General features: G+C 33.6%; 1 long non-coding RNA gene across 1 annotated transcript; it reads right to left on the bottom strand.

The window, feature by feature from the left end:
* Positions 1-628: 628 nt before the first annotated feature.
* LOC141390719 (uncharacterized) lies at positions 629-1,236 on the bottom strand. Its single transcript, XR_012409461.1, has 3 exons — positions 1,010-1,236; positions 756-954; positions 629-704 (listed from the first exon to the last, which is right to left on the bottom strand). It is a non-coding gene; the product is annotated as an uncharacterized lncRNA (long non-coding RNA).
* Positions 1,237-19,925: the final 18,689 nt, after the last annotated feature.

The following is a 19,925-nucleotide window of genomic DNA, read 5'->3' as shown; positions in this document are numbered from 1 at the left end:
GCTTCTGAAGATGTCTGTGTCCACTCTGTAGCCATATATTCAAGGGTATCTTCAAGCTGGTCAATTTCTCGAAATTGGTCCCCCGAAAAATCTTCAACTTCGTTACGAACTTCCAATGGGTCACTAACATTTGCATCTATGTTCACACTGGTTTCTGAAGATGTCTGTGTCCACTCTGTAGCCATATATTCAAAGGTATCTTCAAGCTGGTCAATTTCTCGAAATGGGTCACTAATATTTTCATCGATGTTCACACTGGCTTCTCCCTGTATCCATTCGGTAGAGTCGTTTTTTACATTGCTAGTCTCTCTCAAAATTTCAGTATTTCGTGCTAAAATATGAAATATATACTTCGAGATTTGCAAAGAAAAAGATGTGTTACGGAATAACTTACCCAAAATATATTTTCTGAGTCGGTATTTAAATTCTTTTGGGGAAGGGTGGTCATTCATACCACCTTTGCTGCGTATAGCACTGAAAAAATTCTCCAAAATATCCTGGTTAAGACGGTACGTTAATATGTACTGCATATTGAATTTTTCTTTTAAATATTGATAAAGCATTACGATGGCGTTAGAGGACATTATTATTCCTTTTTGAAAAAATTCGGGCGTGTTTTTGTTTGGCAATATTGGATTTGCCATAATATCTTTCATGTTTTGCAAAGTCTGTATCTGATACTCGATATTTCGGCCAAACGGTTCCTAGAATTGTATTTAAAAAATCTTATACTTAGACAAGAAATTATGTTATACCTTCCCAGGATAATTGAACGTGTTTATATTGGAATTCATTACATCGAACCAATTATTTACTAGTTCAAAAAAATCAGCGGTCTCATTCGGTTTATATATGTCATAACCAAGTATGTTGCAGCGTCTTATTGCATTAGATGTTGTATTTGAGAACAGTTGTGCTGCTAGTTTAACCTTTTGACGTGCTACGAAAGGATGACTTTAATAATAATAGGAAGGTCAGCAATTATTTAAATATGTGAAACGATACATACCAGGTCCGGACACTGTAATGTGATCTTTGCTAATTTTGTGTGTTATTGACAAATCACTAGAAGACGTTTTTCCCAATAAATCCTCAATAGTCCTTGTTGTGATGAAATCATCATTGATTATGAAGCCAGTGTCAATATAATGATTTCTAATCAATTTTAGAAGGTGGGGTGCATCGGCAAATGCGAATATTTTCTCCTCGGAATTAAGTGGATTTTAAAACCAAGGTCGATCTGCAGATTTGATTACGTAAATATATAAGCTTTGTATTGAATAAAAATCAACCGAAATTATCTAAACGAATAGCTGTTAATACCGTCCAACATAAACTATTCTGAACTAAAATGAAATAATTAATGTCCTGTCTTTACGAAAGTGCCAATACCCACAACTTTAGGAGGAACATTTTTTCCATCACTGGGAACTTGTAAGAACTCAAATGCCAAATTACAGCTAATTCGGTCGGAATATAAAGTTTGACCGATATAGTCCAACTTCGAACTTGATCTGCCTGCAGACAAAAATGTATTTTAACAGCTTCTAACATACATTTTTGTTGATGCTAGAGTGACTACCACAGATAGACTAACAAACAAATATCGACTTGGAATTTTACCCTGATCAAGAATATATACATACACTAGCAAAATGCCCGCTTCTTCGTATGCGGAAAGGATATAAAAAAACAAATAAACAATATATAATATGGAAATGACAAACACTGAAAATTTGGTCGCACTAATACCAATTTTAATCAATATTTATTTTTATCTTAGTACTGTACGTACCCCTTAAGTTCGATTTTCAAAAAGATCAGCCGTATCTCACCCTTACACATTAACAGCGAGATCAACGTTGCACACCAATACACACCCTAACACCAACAAATAAAAATTCCAGCACTGTCCCTACACCCAAAAACAAATTGAGTACCATAAAGTAATTTTCGTATACTTATGGTACGTATTTCGTCGACATATATCAGCCATACACGGACATTAATACAAAATAATTACAGTAAATTCCATAGTAATTACAGTAATTCCAAATCTCAAGATTCCAGCTGTATCCGTTCGTACAATTCCAAATTGCACCAAACTTAGTATCAAGTCGAACTCTTGGTACCCATAAGTAAGATTTTCCAAAACTACCTCAATCCTTCACTTTAGTAGTAACCTTACTTCCAAATTTCAGGATTCAAACTCTATCCCTTAAACCAAATTAAAATTGTACTTAATTTAGAACAATTTAGAATTTTCGTACCAATTTTCAAAACTTCCTCAACGCAACAGGGCTACAATAATCATACTTTCAAATTGCAGGATTCCACCGCTATCCGTTCACCTACATACAAATTGTACTAAATTTAGTACCATTTAGTGCTTTTCGTAACCATAAGTTTGCTTTTTCAAAGCAACCTGAATCCTACTCTTCGACTGTAATCGTAACTCCAAATTTCAGGATTCCAGCTCTATTAATTCACCCGAATCCAAATTGTATCAAATTTAGTACCATTTCTTTCCCAAACAAAAATTTCAGGATTCCAGCTCTACCCGTTCACCCAAATCCATATTGTACCATATTTAGTACCATTTAGTACTTCTCGTACCCATACGTACGAATTTTCAAAATTTCCTCAATACTACACTCCTACAGTAATCTTAATTCCTAATTCCAACACTATCCGTTTACTAAAATTAAAATTGTACCAAATTTAGTGCTTTCTGTACCCATAAGTACGAATTTCCAAAACTACCTCAAGTCTACTGTCCGGCAGTAATCTTAGTTCCAGAATTCCAGCTCTATCCGTTCATCCAAATCAAAATTGTACCAAATTTAGTACCATTTAGTACTTTTCGTACCCAAAGGTACGAATTTCCAAAACTATCTCAATCCTACACCCCTACAGTAATCTTAATTCAAAACTTTTGGATTCCAGCTCTATCCGTTCACCCAAATCCAAATTTATTACTGCTCGTAATCATAAATACGAACTTCCAAAACCATTTCCTTATTTCAACGCCATTTCCCAACCTTGATTCCCATACAAAATTTGAAGATTCTAGCTTTATCCATTAAAAATATGCAATTGGTACCAAATTTAGAAACTTTTAGTACTTTTCGTACACTTATAGGTCTAGTTTCTAAATACCCTTTGGTACATCTTCCTAATGTCCAATTTACATTAGCAACTTTTTCGTCATTTAGAGCTGTTTCGTCATTTATTTGCTAAAACAGGCAACATTTTGCGTCATTTACCATACAAAAATAAATGACGACAGCTACGTCATTTATTCTAAACAACGCACGAAAACACCATACTTTTATACGCAACCCTGCTTTTTCGTCATAAACTACCAAAAAATGCAACTGTTTTATGATGTCTTTGTTTGTTTGTGTGTGTTGTAGAAAAACAAAAATACTCAAACGATGACAAAAGTGAAAATAAATGGTTAAAAAACTTGCAAAAATTATTTTTTTTTGTTTTGGAATTAATTTAAGTTATTTGATACACATTTGTGTTGTGAAATTCCTATTTTTCTGAATAAATATATTGTGTGCGTGTGTTTGTGTTATTGTATAAGTGTGTATGTGCGATTGTGTGCGTAAGCAAATGACGCAAAAAACAGATGTAAATACACTTCATTTGATTCTAGGATTTCGTAAAACGAAATCATTTAATATGCTTATGTAAATTGCACTTAACTCTCCATCAATGACCACTCGTTCAAAATTTCAGAATTCTAGCTCTTCGCGTTTGCCTAATACAATGGATTCCATATTTAGTACACTTTAGCACTTTTCGTACCTTTATACGACGAATTTCCAAAAACCCCTTTACACAAAAACAAATTGTACCAAATTCTGTACAATTCGATTTTCCAAAACAACCTTAATCCTTCACTTCAACAGTAACCATAATTCTAAATAACAGGATTCCAGCGCTATCCGTGCACTCAAATCCAAGTTGTACCATTTGGTACATTTCGTACCCATAAGTACGAATTTCAAAAACTACTTCAATCTCAATCCTATACTCCAACAGCAGTCTGACCAAATTCCAGGATTCCAGCTCTATCCGTTCCCCCAAATCCAAATTGTACCACAGGTAGTACCACTCAGTAATTTTCGTACCCTTACTACCTCAGTCCTACACTCCAATAGTAATCCTAATTTCAAATTTCAGGACACTATCCGTCACACAAATCCAAATTCTACCTCTATAGCCTACCGCGAACGGGTTGCAAATTCTAACTCTTTCCGTTTACTAAAATTCATACTTTAAATTAAAACAAATAAAATTAAAATACTTAAAATTCAGGATTCCAGTTCTATCCGTTCACCCAAATCCAAATTGTAATAAATTTAGTACCATTTAGTACTTTTCGTACACATAAATACGAATTTCCAAAATTTCCCCAATCCTATGCTCCAACAATAATCTCAATTTCAAATTTCAGGATTCCAGCTCTGTCCGTTCACTCGAATCCCTATTGTACCAAATTTAGTACTTTTCGAACACATAAGTACGAATTTCCAAAACCACCCTCATATCTCAGTCCTACACTTCACAGTAATCTTAATTACAAATTTCAGGTTTCCAGCTACATACATACGTTCAACCAAATCCAAATTGTACTAAATTTAGTACCATTTAGTACTTTTCGTACCCATAAGTACGAATTTTCAAAACTACCTCAATTCTACACCCCACCAGTAATCTCAATTCCAAATTTCGAGATTCCAACTATATCCGTTCACCCAAATCCCCATTGTCTCAAATTTAGTTTCATTTAGTAGTTTTCATTCACATAAGTAAGAATTTCCAAAACATCCCCAGTCCTACACTCCAACAGTAATATCAATTCCAAATTTCAGGAATCCAGCTCTATCCGTTCACCCAAATCCAAATTGTACTAAATTTAGTACCATTTAGTACTTTTCGTACACTCAAGTTTCCAAAAACCCTTTGGTGCATCTTTCTTACTCTTCATCAGTGATCCTCAGTCCAAATTTGAGGAATCAAGCTCTATCCGTTCAACCAAATCGAAACTGTACCAAATTTAGTGCTATTTGTGGAATTTCCAAAACTTCCACAATACTAAACTCCACCAGTAATCTCAGTTCCAAAATTCGAGATTCCAGCGCTATCCGTTCACCCAAATCCCCATTATACAAAATTTAGTTCAATTTAGTACTTTCCGTACACATAAGTACTAAAACCACCCTCATATCTCAATCCTACACTTCAACAGTAATATTAATTCCAAATTTCAGGTTTCCAGCTCTATCCGTTCATTCAAATCCAAATTGTACTAAATTTAGTACCATTTAGTACTTTTCGTACCCATAAGTACGAATTTTCAAAACTACCTCAATCCTACACTCCAACAGTAATCTCAATTCCAAATATCAGGATTCCAGCTCTATCCGTTCACCCAAATCTAAATTTTACTAAATTTAGTACTATTTAGTGCTTTTCGTACACATAAGCACGAATTTCCAAAACTACCCTCATATATCAATCCTACACTACAACAGTAACCTTAATTCCAAATTTCTGGTTGCCAGCTCTTTTATTATTTATTGAAAGAATTTTTGTTTTAATTTTAAATTGAAAATCAAAATTTTTACAAATGCATCGTTTGTAATCATCTTTTCTAACTGTATTTTAACGAATGAAAATCTTTTGTGCGACACCTGTTATGTGAAAACTAAATCAGGATCGGTTTGTATTTTTCGCGTATTTGATGTTTATACCATTATCACCAACTGCGACATCTGTTGCAATGGAAGATAACAAATGTCTTGTCTTTCTATTATTTAGTGGTTTACGATAAAATAAGTGCGCCTAGAAGTAAACTACAAATTTTGAAATTATGTGTGATCGTTTACGGTATCATGAAGTTATAGCATTGTTAATTTGACACATGTCTTGCAGAGAGCCAACTAAGTGAATAAGTACGTAATAATAATGAAAAATAAGGATTTTTGTTGTTGTTATTTTTTGTGGTTCCAGGACGAATTTTCTAAAACCCGGCCTTATCTCGCACATTTGCATCAACAGTGACCCACTGGTAAAATTTTTAAGCTCCTAGCTTTAGCCGTTTTGGATGGGCGTTGATGATGAGTCAGTCAGTCAGTCAGTCAATCACTTTTCACCAAGCTCATTTATATATATAGATTTAAGGTTCCGAAAAACTTCTCCACCAAAAATTGTGGACATAGTGTCTACGTTTTGAAATAGCTCCCATATAACGTTTCCATCCGATTTCTGGTATTATGGCTTTTTAGCTATATTTTCAGACCGAATTACCTATAATTTAGCATTTGGGGTTCCTAGTGGTCAAAAAACGTATCGACCAAAAATTGCGGACATAGGTTAATTTTTTGGAATAGCCTCGTATAACGGTACCACCAAATTTTTATGCTTTTAGCTACATTTTCAGAATTAGCTGTAGTTTAGCATTTAGGGTTTTCAACAAGTTCGGCCCTGCCAAACCTAAATTTTTTTTATTATATTTTATTTTTTATTCATATTTTCTTTATTAATCACTATTTATAAATCGGAATTAAAAATTATCAAGTTTTGTTTATACAAAAGTACTTTTGGGATTTTGTGGATAGAATAATGCTAAATTAAAAATTAAAAAATGCTAAATAGAATTTTGCGGCTAAATACTAAAAAATAATGCAAAAATGCTAAAATGGTCACATTGATACCCCTATCACTTTGGTGGATTGAAATTGTTTTATGGTTCACACCATGTGTACAAAATTCAGATCTGTTAAAAATGGCAGTCGTTATGCATAAAACATACCGTGTAGAAACCCCATTAACCAACCCTTCATTAACAACCCCTTCTTCTTCTAGACCATGGCACAATTACCAAGGTAGGGGTATCGTAAAATTTTGAATATGTTATATCAAAATTTTCTTTATATTATTGGGGAAATTACAATAAAAATATTTTTTTTATAAAGAGTTTTGACATTTCATATTCGAACAGCTGGTGTGGTATCACACCTTGCTAATAGCCCGTTTAGACTAGTCATTTTAAATCGACTCCATTTCTAAATCCAACTTTCAAATCCTAGTTGTTTAGACTAGTCTAAAATGATATAAGATGCCAGTCAGCTGATCTTTGTTTACGTATACATACGCGAATTTGCAAAAAGAATTGCTTGAAAATTAAAAATGGAATGGAATACTGCAAAAAATAATCTGACAAATTGCTATTAAATATGTTGTTTACAATTTATATTAAATTAAAGCTAGATTTGCTTTACCACCAATGAAACCAGGTAACGTAATTTGGTGACTATGTGGGTTCGAGTCCTTGGCTTTCCTTTTTCACTTGCAAATAATTTCAGATCATCAAGCTTAACTCTAAACGAGAAAATTAACAAAAAGCTACATCCATTTTATTTTTATTTAATATTTTTTATATTTTTCCGCTTCTGTTTGTTTTTGTGTGTTTGTGTTTACAGTTATTTGAATAATGTAAATAATAGGGTTATGACTAGACATCGGATTTTGCATATTTGCATATTTTTTAATATTAAAGATACGAAGATTCTGATTGGACCAAAATTCGTTTCAAAGAAATCTAAATTCAATGGCAGGGTCATATTTCGTATTTATTTTGCATATTGTGCATATGCACAAAATATGCAAAAAATATGCAAAATATACAAAAAATATGCAAAATATGCAAAAAATATGCAGAATATGCGAAATATGCAAGCAAATTTTGGCCGAAAATCTTCATATAAGTCGTAAAATTTGCATTTAAAGTTGGAAAAACCATCAAAAAATACATAACAGTGTTTTAAACTAAGACTGTTGGCCGTAAACCGTCGATTTTTTTGGCAGATTAATTTGTTATTGAGACCATTTACAACAGTGTGGTGTAGGGTATAAAAATATGGTATCGTAATACCATTTTTTTATTATTAAACTATGTAAAAATATAAAATTTGATCAAATATTAAACGTTTTATGTAAAATTCAATATTTTCTTGTTTGTAGCATCTTAATTTAATTTGTAGCATTGGGCTGGTTTTAACTCAAAGGACCAAATCGATCTCGGATTTTTTTTAGCCAGGGAGCCCCTTTTAGTATTGTTAGATTTTAAGATTGCCTAAGTTTGAGCTCAATTGGAATATGTTAAAAGGTGCTACTGGGGCATCGAAGTTATGAAAATCCAATTTTTTTGCTATTTGGCGACTTCGAAGACCCATATACATATGTGGAACGGTTAAAGCTATTTGGCCGTATTAATCGTTCAATTAAAGGCCATTCTGTTCTTAACATTTCTTGCTGAACAACAAAGTACGTAAGTGTTCTGAATTCGAGATAATAAAGCCAATGTCCCGAAAAAGGCCTTAGGGCAAAAATGGAGTCTATTAAAAAAAATTCTTCCTATATTATCAATTTTTGGGAATGAAAACGAATATATTTTACTTTATTTGAAAATGTTGTATATTAGGGCGAATATCTATTTTAATTTTAATTTATTTCACGTTGGAGTCGAGCTTAATGACCGGTGATGTTTGCAAGTGAAAAAGGAAAGCCGAAGATTCGAACCCACACAACCACTATGTTTCGCCTTTTGTAGAGACTCATCAGACATATCGGCCGTGGAATGGCTTCGCTATCCATCAAACATTTCCTTCTTCAAATGCAATTTTGTTTTTACAAAGATGGACATTTGTACATTCATTGTATGGCCTCAATGACAAACGCTTACATTTTGTTCATACATATTTAAATTTACATAAGAGACTGACATAATGTGGGTTTGGAGCCATCTGGATACTGATGACAACTTGGTGATGAACTCGACTCCTTGCTATGTCGCTCACAATTTTCAAGTGGTTTTTTTGTATTAAACTCAATCTATTGTCTCTATTCCTTTTCAACCTATTGATAATGTTTACCCAATATAACCTATATTATATCTATATAAACATTATCTTGTTCATTATACGTTTAGTAAAATCAATAACCCAAACTCTCACTTATAACACTCAGTTGTTGTCGTGTGGAATACCAAATAAATAAATAAAATAGAAAAAACATTCTAGGGGCATTAAACCAGTCTCGAACGATTTAAACGTAAGGGGCTTCCCTCTCAACAATTTTTCTAACAAGTTTGTACAGTGGTACAGAAGTTCTCGACCTAATATCTGCTTGAGCTGTTGACATCCCATTATTCTAGGCATCTGTACACTGCTAGTTCTTGTTTCTCCCATGAGCTGCTGTCAGTTTCAGGAACGCCTAGGAGTTGTTCTTTACCTCCATGTGATACCAGAACAGCAACCGGCTTTTTCTTCTCTGTTTTGAGAATATCTGGTACATAATAGTTTTCCATGCCAGTGCACGCAAATAGCCTCGTTCCTTGAAGTTGTTGCGTGTATTTTTCACGGTTTATACTTCGCTGTTCACGGATGAAGCTTATAGAGATCTTATATTTGTAGGATCCTCTCCGATAGCTTCTACTGTTGCCAAAATGATACTAGTAACGTTCCTGTACACCTTACAGGGGTTCAGCACCAATGACTGTTTTATAGTTACGATTTTCTTGAATTCACGCTTGATTGTTTTCGGGACAAATGGTTCTTCAGACTCTACGATACGTTTAGCATCAAAACAAGACACAAATTTCAGAAAAAGGAAATAACAACATGATTAATAATCTGTGGTATCTTAGTCCTGAACTTGCTGAGCTGGCATTGTTTGATCCAACGGCGCAAAACGCCATAAAGAGCCAAAAGGCGAAAAAAATCTTAACAAAGCAAAGATTCCAATGTCTTCAGAAATATTCGATCCAAACTTCCAAAAGAGCTACTGCCAAATTTCCTAGAAAAAGGTGTGCCATAATTCTTGTTGTTCAAGAGATTAAACATTAACTCCGAATTTCCAGGAGGCGCAAAGGGTGGTAAACAAATTGAAAATTGCGAACTACATAGCAGAGCGTTCTTCAAGTAGTCAGCTGTACCCAGATAGCTCCAAAACCACATGATGTCTGACTCTTGAATAATTTAAATTAGAACAAAATGTAATGTTTTCATTCCAAAAATTGATAAAAAGGAAGAAAATTTTAAAAGACTCCATTTTCACACAAGGCTTAAATAGTCACGTTTTTCGGGACATTGCACAGTATATCCACTTGCATGGAGAAAGTGGCCAAAAATATTTAGATTGTAAAAATCAAGCCATTGTGCCGGTTACAGCTTTGTGCTGCTGCGAAGAGTGTTTTAAGAAACCACGAGCGTGGCATTCTCCCCCCTTTCCCCTCTGGAGGGGGTATACGGTAAGAATTGTTTTATGTTATTTTATTAATACAAAATGACACGAACGAAGGTCCCGATTACCTTATGATGCAACAATAGGCTTGGGGAAACAAAACAATCTCCAAAACAACATAAAATCCAACCAATTTAACGGATTAAAAAAAAATCAATATTTTTTTCTGAAAATTGTTAAAATTTTTAATATAGATCTTATAGCGTTCTTCCTGGAAGGCACGTACCGCCAACGCAAGACTAATTCGGAAGAAGATTTCTTCATCTTGGCACTGATGCCAATTACGTTTATGTAAGTTATCAGATAACAGAGTTATACGCTAATATATCTATTGAAACCTTATTCTAAGGCAGCTTTAGTCAGCGACCCACCATTTATAGTCTGGCACTAGATGGCAGCTGATTTTAATACAGAATAATCTTAGATCCATGACCTACTTTGGAAAATTATTCCCGAGGTGGGCACTGGTAGGAATCATGACTAAAACCTTAGGTCAAATTTAAGTATATGATCAAATTGGCACTCCAAAATACACTAAAAAAATATGCAGCTAACTAGAATGAAAATTAAGCTATTACCTTCTCCCTCCAAATCCACTATAATATTTTGCAATACGTATTAGTTTTGTGATATTTTTAATCTACATATTTACTTGCACTTAAAATATTGGTTGCACTCACAACTAAAAATATTAGTCAAATTTTCCGATGTTTGAAGCTATTCTTAAGAAGATCGCGTTCAAATGAAGCAAAAACTAAAATATTTTTAAAAAGGGTCCATGTAATAGCTGTCAGTGTTGCCAAATGTTATACCAAAATTTGACATTAATTTTTTTAGTTTTGGCCAATGGGTGGATCCACTGTGCATTGGCTTTATTATCTCGAATTCAGTAATACTTAATTAGTTTGTTGTTCAGCAGGAAATGTTAAGAACAGAATGGCCTTTTATTTAATGCTTAATAGGGACTAAAAGTTTTAACCATTCCAGAGAAATGGCTCGCCGAAAATAGCCAAAAAATCGAGATTTTCATAACTTCGAGGCCCAGTGGCGCGTGTTAACATATTCCAATTGTGCTCAAACTTTGACAGTCTTAAAATCTGACCAAACTAAAAACTTTATGCGGTTGTCGTCTTAAAAAATCCGGCATCGATTTGTTTCTTTTGAACAATAACCAGCCCAGTGCTACAAATTATGACAAAGAAAATATTGAAGTTTACATAGAACGTTTGATATTTTATCAAATATTCTATTTTTACATAGTTTAATAATAAAAAAATGGTATTACGATACCATATTTTTATACCCTACACCACACTGTCGTAAATGACCTCAATAAAATAATAATCTGCTAAAAACATCGACGTTAAACGGCCAACAGTCTTAATTTAGAACACTGTTATGTATTTTTTGATGGTTTTTCCAACTTTAAATGACAATTTTACGACTTTTATGACGATTTTCGGCCAAAATCTGTTTGCATATTTCGCATATTTTTTGCATATTCTGCATATTTTGCATATTTTTTGCATATTTTGCATATTTTTTGCATATTTTGCATATTTTTTGGCATATTTTTTGCATATTTTTTGCATATATTTTGCATATTTTTTGCATGTTTTTGATATGACCCCAAATAACGACAAATTGACCCTTAAAACGCCTAGATCCAAAATTTGAGTCCAATCGAATGAGAAATAAAAAACATGCAAAAATCCGATGTCTAGTTATGACTTTTTTACAACCTCACATCCCTGTGTCATATTTTGATGAGCTTTTGCATAAGATTAGATAACATTTTAATTACAAGGTGATTCGAGAGAAAAAAGCTCACGCACAAAAAGCTTTTAAATTTTTATAGATGAGCTTTTTGGACAAAATTTTGGAGTTACTTTAATCACATAAATAACTCAAAACAATCGTTAAAGCCACACGACATATCCAGAATGACATAAGCTTTTGTTTCTCACCAATTTTATCGTCATATTATTACATATATATCACTTTTTTATATCATATATAGCTTTATTCCATGTATCACATAAATTGAAAGTGCTTTGTGCGGGACCTTTTTCAATATTTAAATGGAATACAAATTATTTTAGTCATTAATAGGCAAAATGCCACTTATTCGTGCAACAGGAAAAAAAATTGGATCAAATTTTTAATAGGCAAAAGTTCGTTCACTCTCGCTACAGGAAATCATTTTTGAGAAAAAGGTCAAAAAGTCATAACCCTAGTAAATAAACGACACATGAACATAGTTGCCAATATTGGTACAGACTGCAATAGTTGCATTTTTAGGAGCAAAAAGCAGTGTTGTATATCAAAATATTTCGATATAACATTTGATTTAAAACAAATCCAAGTTTTGAGTTGATTTAATTTTGTATGGTAAATCAGGCTGGATTTGGGTGGATTAAGCACTTAAATCGAGATAATGCCCTTATGCCAAGTTTATACTTGCGCTCCAAAATCCAATGGATTTCACGAAATCCTGAAATACACCCCGGTGTTTACACTTATTTTTTTGTTGATTTCAAACATATCACAATGATCAAGGTAGATGCATATGCGCAGCTGATCGAACATGAATGTTCAAAACAAGTTGTTGTAAATTGAATTAATTAATCAAATATATACTACAATATAGAACTTTAAAACTTTATTTGGAAAATTATCGTAAAATTATCTATATATCGTATTAATTGTGTATAGTACTAACAAATGAAAAAATAAAAAAATGATTTTATCTTTGAGACACCGTTATAATAAATTTTAGCTCTGTTCCACAATTTTTTACAATTTTTACCACTTTTACACATTTTTCGTTCCCTTACACAAAATTTATATGAAAATCGTTTACGACTTTTAAAACTTTTGGGACTTTTACCACTTTATAAAGTACGGGAACAGGCCATTTGATAGATAAAAGTTGTGGTCAGAACCTGCACAATATTAGTACTTGCAGTAGTTTTCCCGTTTAGTGCTAAAAATGCGTTCCCATACTCCGAAATCTAGCAAGACTTGCACTTCTCTTTAAACAAAAATAGCGCCGAATAACACCCTCTTCTCCTGTTTTCTGCCATACAATTTTGGCCTAGTAGAAACTAGCAGCAATCATGTTCATTGGCATCTAATATGATAGCCGATACGTTGATTTTGATATTTATGCTGGAGTTTTTGCAACTTCCGTCATTTTCCCGTTCCCGTATTTTTTAAGAAATTTGTATGGGGAAGCAAGTTTTGACAATTCGCTCTTTTTTCTAACATTACCATTAAAAAGTACGGGAACACAATAAAAAATATCATTGTAACAAAGTAATTTAATATTTTTTTCACATTGTTTACAAATTTTGATACTAAAATTTTTTGTTGCAGCAATTGACCATCTACCTTGTTTATTCTGATACGTGAAAAGTGTTGCAACTTTTGGTACTTTTTTAGGCAAAAGCAGGGTTGTATATCATGTGTACTGTGATTTCGATGTTGATTTCGCTGAAATCACGAAATGAGAGGATTTCATTTTTGTATGCGAAATCATGATAAATTTTGCTTGATTCCGCGCGAAATCACGAAACGACGCCAAATGTAAACTAAGCATTAATCATCGTATAAGGGTTAAGTCTAAACGGGCTATAATTGTGCCATGGATTAGAATATGGATTTATGTATAGTTGTCTTTAACGGTGTTTTCCTTATGCTTAGTTTACATTCGGCGTCGTTTCGTGATTTCGGGCGGGATCAAGCTAAATTTATCATGATTTCGCATACAAAAATGAAATCATCTCATTTCGTGATTTCAGCGAAATCAACATCGAAATCACAGTACACATGATATACAACCCTGTTTTTGCATAAAAAAGTACCAAAAGTTGCAACACTTTTCACGTATCACAATAAACAAGGTAGATGGTCAATTGCTGCAACAAAATATTTTAGTATCAAAATTTGTAAACAATGTGAAAAAAATATTAAATTACTTTGTTACAATGCTATTTTTCATTGTGTTCCCGTACTTTTTTAATGGTAATGTTAGAAAAGAGAGCAAAAATTGCTTCCCCATACAAATTTCTTAAAAAGTAAAGTAAAGTTGTAAAGTTCTATATTTTTATATTTTTGATGATTAATTCAATTTACAACAACTTGTGAAAATTCATGTTCGATCAGCTGGGCATATGCATCTACCTTGATCATTGTGATATGTTTGAAATCAACAAAAAATATGTGTAAACACCGGGGTGTATTTCACGATTTTGTGAAATCCAGTGGATTTTGGAGCGCTAGTGTAAACCTGGCATTAGAGATTTTTACGGGTTAACCTTCTTAATTGAGAATTTATTTGATTTATTGAGATTTAATAAATCCGACTAATATGCTGTTTATATTAGAGCATTTTGCGGGGTTAACCTTCATTATCAGGATTTGTTTGCCTAATCTCATCAAATTTATGAAGATTTACCACACAAATTTAAATCTTTTCATGACCAGATTTGTTTGAGATCCTGCCCGAAATCTGGATACTAATATAATCCAACACTGTTTTTGTACTAAAAAATTCAGCTCATTTCCCTTTGTACGAAAAGTTGCAAGCATTTTCTTGTTTACATTTTGCTTCATTGTCAAAAATACGCAGCAACACACATAAAAACTGAAAAAAGAATATTAAGATGAATTCGCAGAGGTAAGTAAATAAATACACAAATATAAATAAATATTCGAATACCAAAATAAAATAACGCTTATATTTCTTTACAGGAAACGTCTGCAACAAGATTGGTCATACATCAGAATGCTTAAAAGCTTGCATAAAAAATAACAGCGACTACGGCATTCAACAAGAAGCAGTTGTCCAATATCAATTCCGGAAAATGCATAATACTTCAACCAACAGCAATGATGTCACATCTGTGCGACCGAACAGTCATAGTAGCTCTTGACATATCCAAAGCCAACAGTAAACCACGCCAATCTGTTCAAGGATATTGAGAAGACTACCCTCCAACAGTGGTTGAAACCCTCTACTTTTTAAAATTACATAGCCTCCAGACACCATAGAGATCGTAATGAATGCGGACGGCTGAAATAAGGCTCCCCCCGAAAGTGTTGATGGATGGTGTCCTGATTCCAAACAGTGATTAGCCCATGTTATTCGGTGTACGTTCCACAGCATGTTTAAATCGTTCTCACAGCCATAACTATTTGTGAAAATATCGGAATGAGGAACAAGGTCCTTGTCGGAAGCAGGATACAGAAAAAGAAACCACGTTGACCTCTTATGAACCTTTAGGCTGGTCTGTGATAATATATGCGGCACCAGGGTGCTATGGAAATGTACGCGCTATGCAGTTGAAGAATATTTAAACCTGCCAGAGTGCCGCTCTGAAGACTGCAACCGTTGCTTCAACACAACAGGATGTTGTAGATGCAGTGCCTGCTTGGGTGTTATCACAGTGAGCATCCCTACCATGATTTAATGGACAGGTTTCCCCACCCAGGTCCGTCAGGAGAGATCTTCATGATCTAGAGAAAAGTCCAAAGGTATTCACACTGATACAGTAGCGCACGCAGTACCGAGAGAGTGTGTGTGAGTGCCGTAGCCCAGTTAAGATCCAGACGATTCGTATTGGGCCCGAATTGATGCCACGATACCCAACATATGCCCAGCATATGGTTTGGGACCACACGACACGCTGGATTTGCTTAGTCCCAATTTACATTGGGCGAGTTTACTTGCGGCAATTGTCATTTTGTAGGAGAGAGAGGTGAGGCATATGGTAACCCTTTGCCTCTCAGCACCCTCTCTCACCTACAAACTGACAATTGCCGCAAGTAAACTCGCCTAATGTAAATTGGGACTTAGCTGCCCAACCAACACCACTCACCTGTCCCTTGAGTCTTTATGAACTCAACCAGTCCAGGTTGCAAAATGTTTCAGTCTTGATACAGAGGAACCAGAACCTCCTCTCCTTCAAACTGACAATTGCTGCAAGGAGAATGGCCTAATATAAATATGGAGTATATTGAGCAACTGCAAATTTGAATTTGTATTCGAAAAATTAAAAGATATGAAACACAGAGGTCTAAAGCAAACAAAAATTATAAATTTTAATATGAATAAACACACAAAATGGTTGGACAACTTGTATCGTGTTTTAATTACAATTTGCTTAAAATAGGACAATGCTACAACAATGGCTAACCCCCTGTTTTTGTAACTATTTTTTTGTTCGTTCGTCTATATTCGTAATAATTTGGGCATCCAAAGCTCAGCCCCTAGATGATATACAGATCTAATTCTTCATAGACACGTTCAATATATAGTTAAGAATTCCTCATTCAAAAATCAGAGTTCCACATTTGCGCTAAGGCGAGTAAATCGATCTACAAAATTTGACAATTCGTGTGAGAACATAAAATTTTTTTTACAAAAACAGGGGGTAACTTCCATATTGTCAGATGCTTGGCAAATGACTGCAAATGTCTGAAGTATTGTGTTTCATAACGCAGTAATACTTAACAAACTTTGATATTTCAAAATGTCCCGATTGTGCATTTTTATTAAACGCAGGTAAAAAGCAAACATGTATAATTTTTAATCCTGATGCATTTAGCTGCATCTTCGAGGAACAGCATAAGTGTGCAACTGAAAAATTCTGACGAAGTTTTAAAACCACAAAGAATCTGACGATACGGAAGTTAGCCAATTGTGCATTTTTATTAAACGCAGGTAAAAAGCAAACATGTATAATTTTTAATCCTGATGCATTTAGCTGCATCTTCGAGGAACAGCATAAGTGTGCAACTGAAAAATTCTGACGAAGTTTTAAAACCACAAAGAATCTGACGATACGGAAGTTAGCCAATTTTTAAAAAATAAATGGTTTGAGGGCAAGGACACAATCAGCAGCGAAACATTTTCAATGTATACATATATCATATTGCATGCGCCTTTTCACAATAACATAATTAGCCAATTGATTGAAATCTGTTTTTGTATAATAGCTGGATAATTGGGACTTGAAATACCATGAAAGCCTTATTGTGAAATTATTTTTGCGACACATGTTAATGAGAGTTATAACATCTGATGCAATATATATCGTCATATATGATATCATATCATCCGAGACATTTGATTCCTGTAAAAAAAGCCATTATGACCATAGTAAAAAATAGTCTCTGTTGTACCTCATCTTCCAATTTCAGATCTTTGGGACAATCATTCCGGAACTGGCGTGGAAAAAATAAATTGTTATTGTGGCCATAGGTATTAGGTATTTTTTTCTTACCTGGATATCTAAGGCATCATCTATTTATTGTAGTCTCCAGTTGCCTTTAAACGGAAACCCAAATCATAGATATTAACTGCAATGGGAGATCGTTTTGGATAGCCATAGGCTGGGAGAGAAAAGGCAGATATTTTGCATCAGCTGTTTTGGGCTAATGAAACATAATCACTTGGACCCATTTTAACGCCACTGTTCCCACCAATTGCTGCTTCTATATCCACAATTGAAAATTATATATTAGCAGTTCTAGAACATTATAAAAGAATTGATTAGCCTAAATCACAAATATGTTGGAAATACATATGTTCACTTACTTCAGATAGATATTTTTGTCCTAAGATTACCCATTTTAGAGGGAGCATTTTGAGCATTTGATGTATCTGTTGTGCCACTTACATCTAAACCGACAGCTTTAAGAAATTGTTCAGAAATATCATGGCTAACATTCTTTTTCAATTCGACGCCTCCAAACAATAGTATGCTAAGTCGACTTAGCATGTTTTCAAGTTCTTTACATTTTTATATTTAACGTCCTTTAACTTAAATTCTGTCAAATTTTGGTAATAATCGGACAATCCGAACAGAAGTTATAAACAAATATATACTTAGCATAGTACTGAAGGTCAAAGAAATGTCCAAACTTTTAGAGCTTGTCCTGCAAAACTCACTGCTCAGAATTAGCAAACTATTATTTGGAGGTGTCGAACGTCCTTTAACTTAAATTCTGTGAAATTTTGGTAATGATCGGTCAATCCGAACAGAAGTTATAAACAAATATTGACTTAGCATAGTACTGAAGTTCAAAAAAATTTCCACACTTTGAGAGCTTCTCCTGCAAAACTCACTTTTTAGACTTAGCATACTATTATTTGGAGGTGTCGAATTGGTGATAATATTTTTTTTATTTCTTCGGAGGCACCATCTTCTCTATCATCAGTTTTATCATCTTCGCTGCTGCTTTCGTCATGAATCTAAAAGTTATTTAAATCAAAATTTTCCCTTACAAAATTAATCATACCCACCTCTTTTCCTTCTTCAATGTCCTCTTTCAATTTGTCATTTTGATAAATAGCTGCATTAGCTGCCTGTGGCAATTTGGAAATACATATTTGGACTATGTACCGCCAATGCTGACCGACTAACCATTAGTTCAGCTTCCTCCAAGGTTGGAAACGGTGATGGATCTTCCTCCAATTGGGCAATTAGCGGCAGCCAATTTTTTATTTCCGATCTTGCCTACATGTACGCGAGAAACTGCCAATAAGTTTTTATTTTCCAATTCTATAAAAAATTTAAATAAATTATTAATCTATGTTTATTTGAGGTTTTGTATGTATGTATACATAAACAAAAATCAGCTGTCATTTATATCCTCATAAAGGCATATATAAACGGTTAAGATTAACCCACTGGATCTCTTAACCCTACTGGGTTAATCTTCAATAGTATAAACGCCCTATAAGTGCAAACGACATGGCAGGACAAAGAAGGTAAAGTAAATACTACAACAAATACAACTCAACAACAACCACACAGAAATTTGTTTTTGTTTATAATGTTAGTGTCAACGGAAATGTAAACAAAATAAGGAAATGTCTATAAATTATTGGAATTTAAAAAACCAATCATTTTTCACATTTGTTTGAATATTTTGGAAAACATGAATTTTCATTCATTCGGTACATTTTCAATTTGAATGTTTCCATATAATTTCACTAACTGCATACTTTCTCACAGTTAATAGAAGAATTCTTGCAAAAATGTTTGGGATCGCTGGAAATCCATTGAAAAAGGAAAGATTTTTCAAACTTTTGTTTTTGAAATCAAATAAGCACATGTTTATTAGGGCTTTATTTTTTCAAATTGTACAAAATATCACACATATTAACAAATGTTTTACCGCTTCTATAAGAGATATTTGAGTTTGCGGCACGTCGTTCGGACTTGGAGAAGGTTACACGTCATTGATATGAAGAAGTCTTTATGGGAAAAAGTTTTTTTTTTCAGAATGATATATTGTTTTGCTAAAATTAGGGATATAATGTACATCGAAAATAGAAATAAATATATTAATAGCCCGTTTCCACGGTACGTCGTTCGTTCTCTATTCGTTGTTCGACCCATAACTACGAATAAATTACTTATTTCCCCACACAAAATTCTACGACCGAACGACGATTTTTCTACGTTGTTCGATTAGAAATACTCTCTGAACGACGAATAAGTATGTCCCATCCATGATACAATAAGAAGGTAGCATTATCAACCCAGCTAATGGTAACATAATGTGTCAATTGCATTGAATTTATGTCAAAT

This window comes from Musca autumnalis, unplaced genomic scaffold, assembly GCF_047663935.1.
Source record: "Musca autumnalis isolate F117 unplaced genomic scaffold, ASM4766393v1 scaffold_1, whole genome shotgun sequence".
In the NCBI taxonomy this organism is placed as follows: Eukaryota; Metazoa; Arthropoda; class Insecta; order Diptera; family Muscidae; genus Musca; species Musca autumnalis.
The sequence above is the reverse complement of the archived record's forward strand: the minus strand, read 5'-3'. Positions and strand labels throughout refer to the sequence as shown.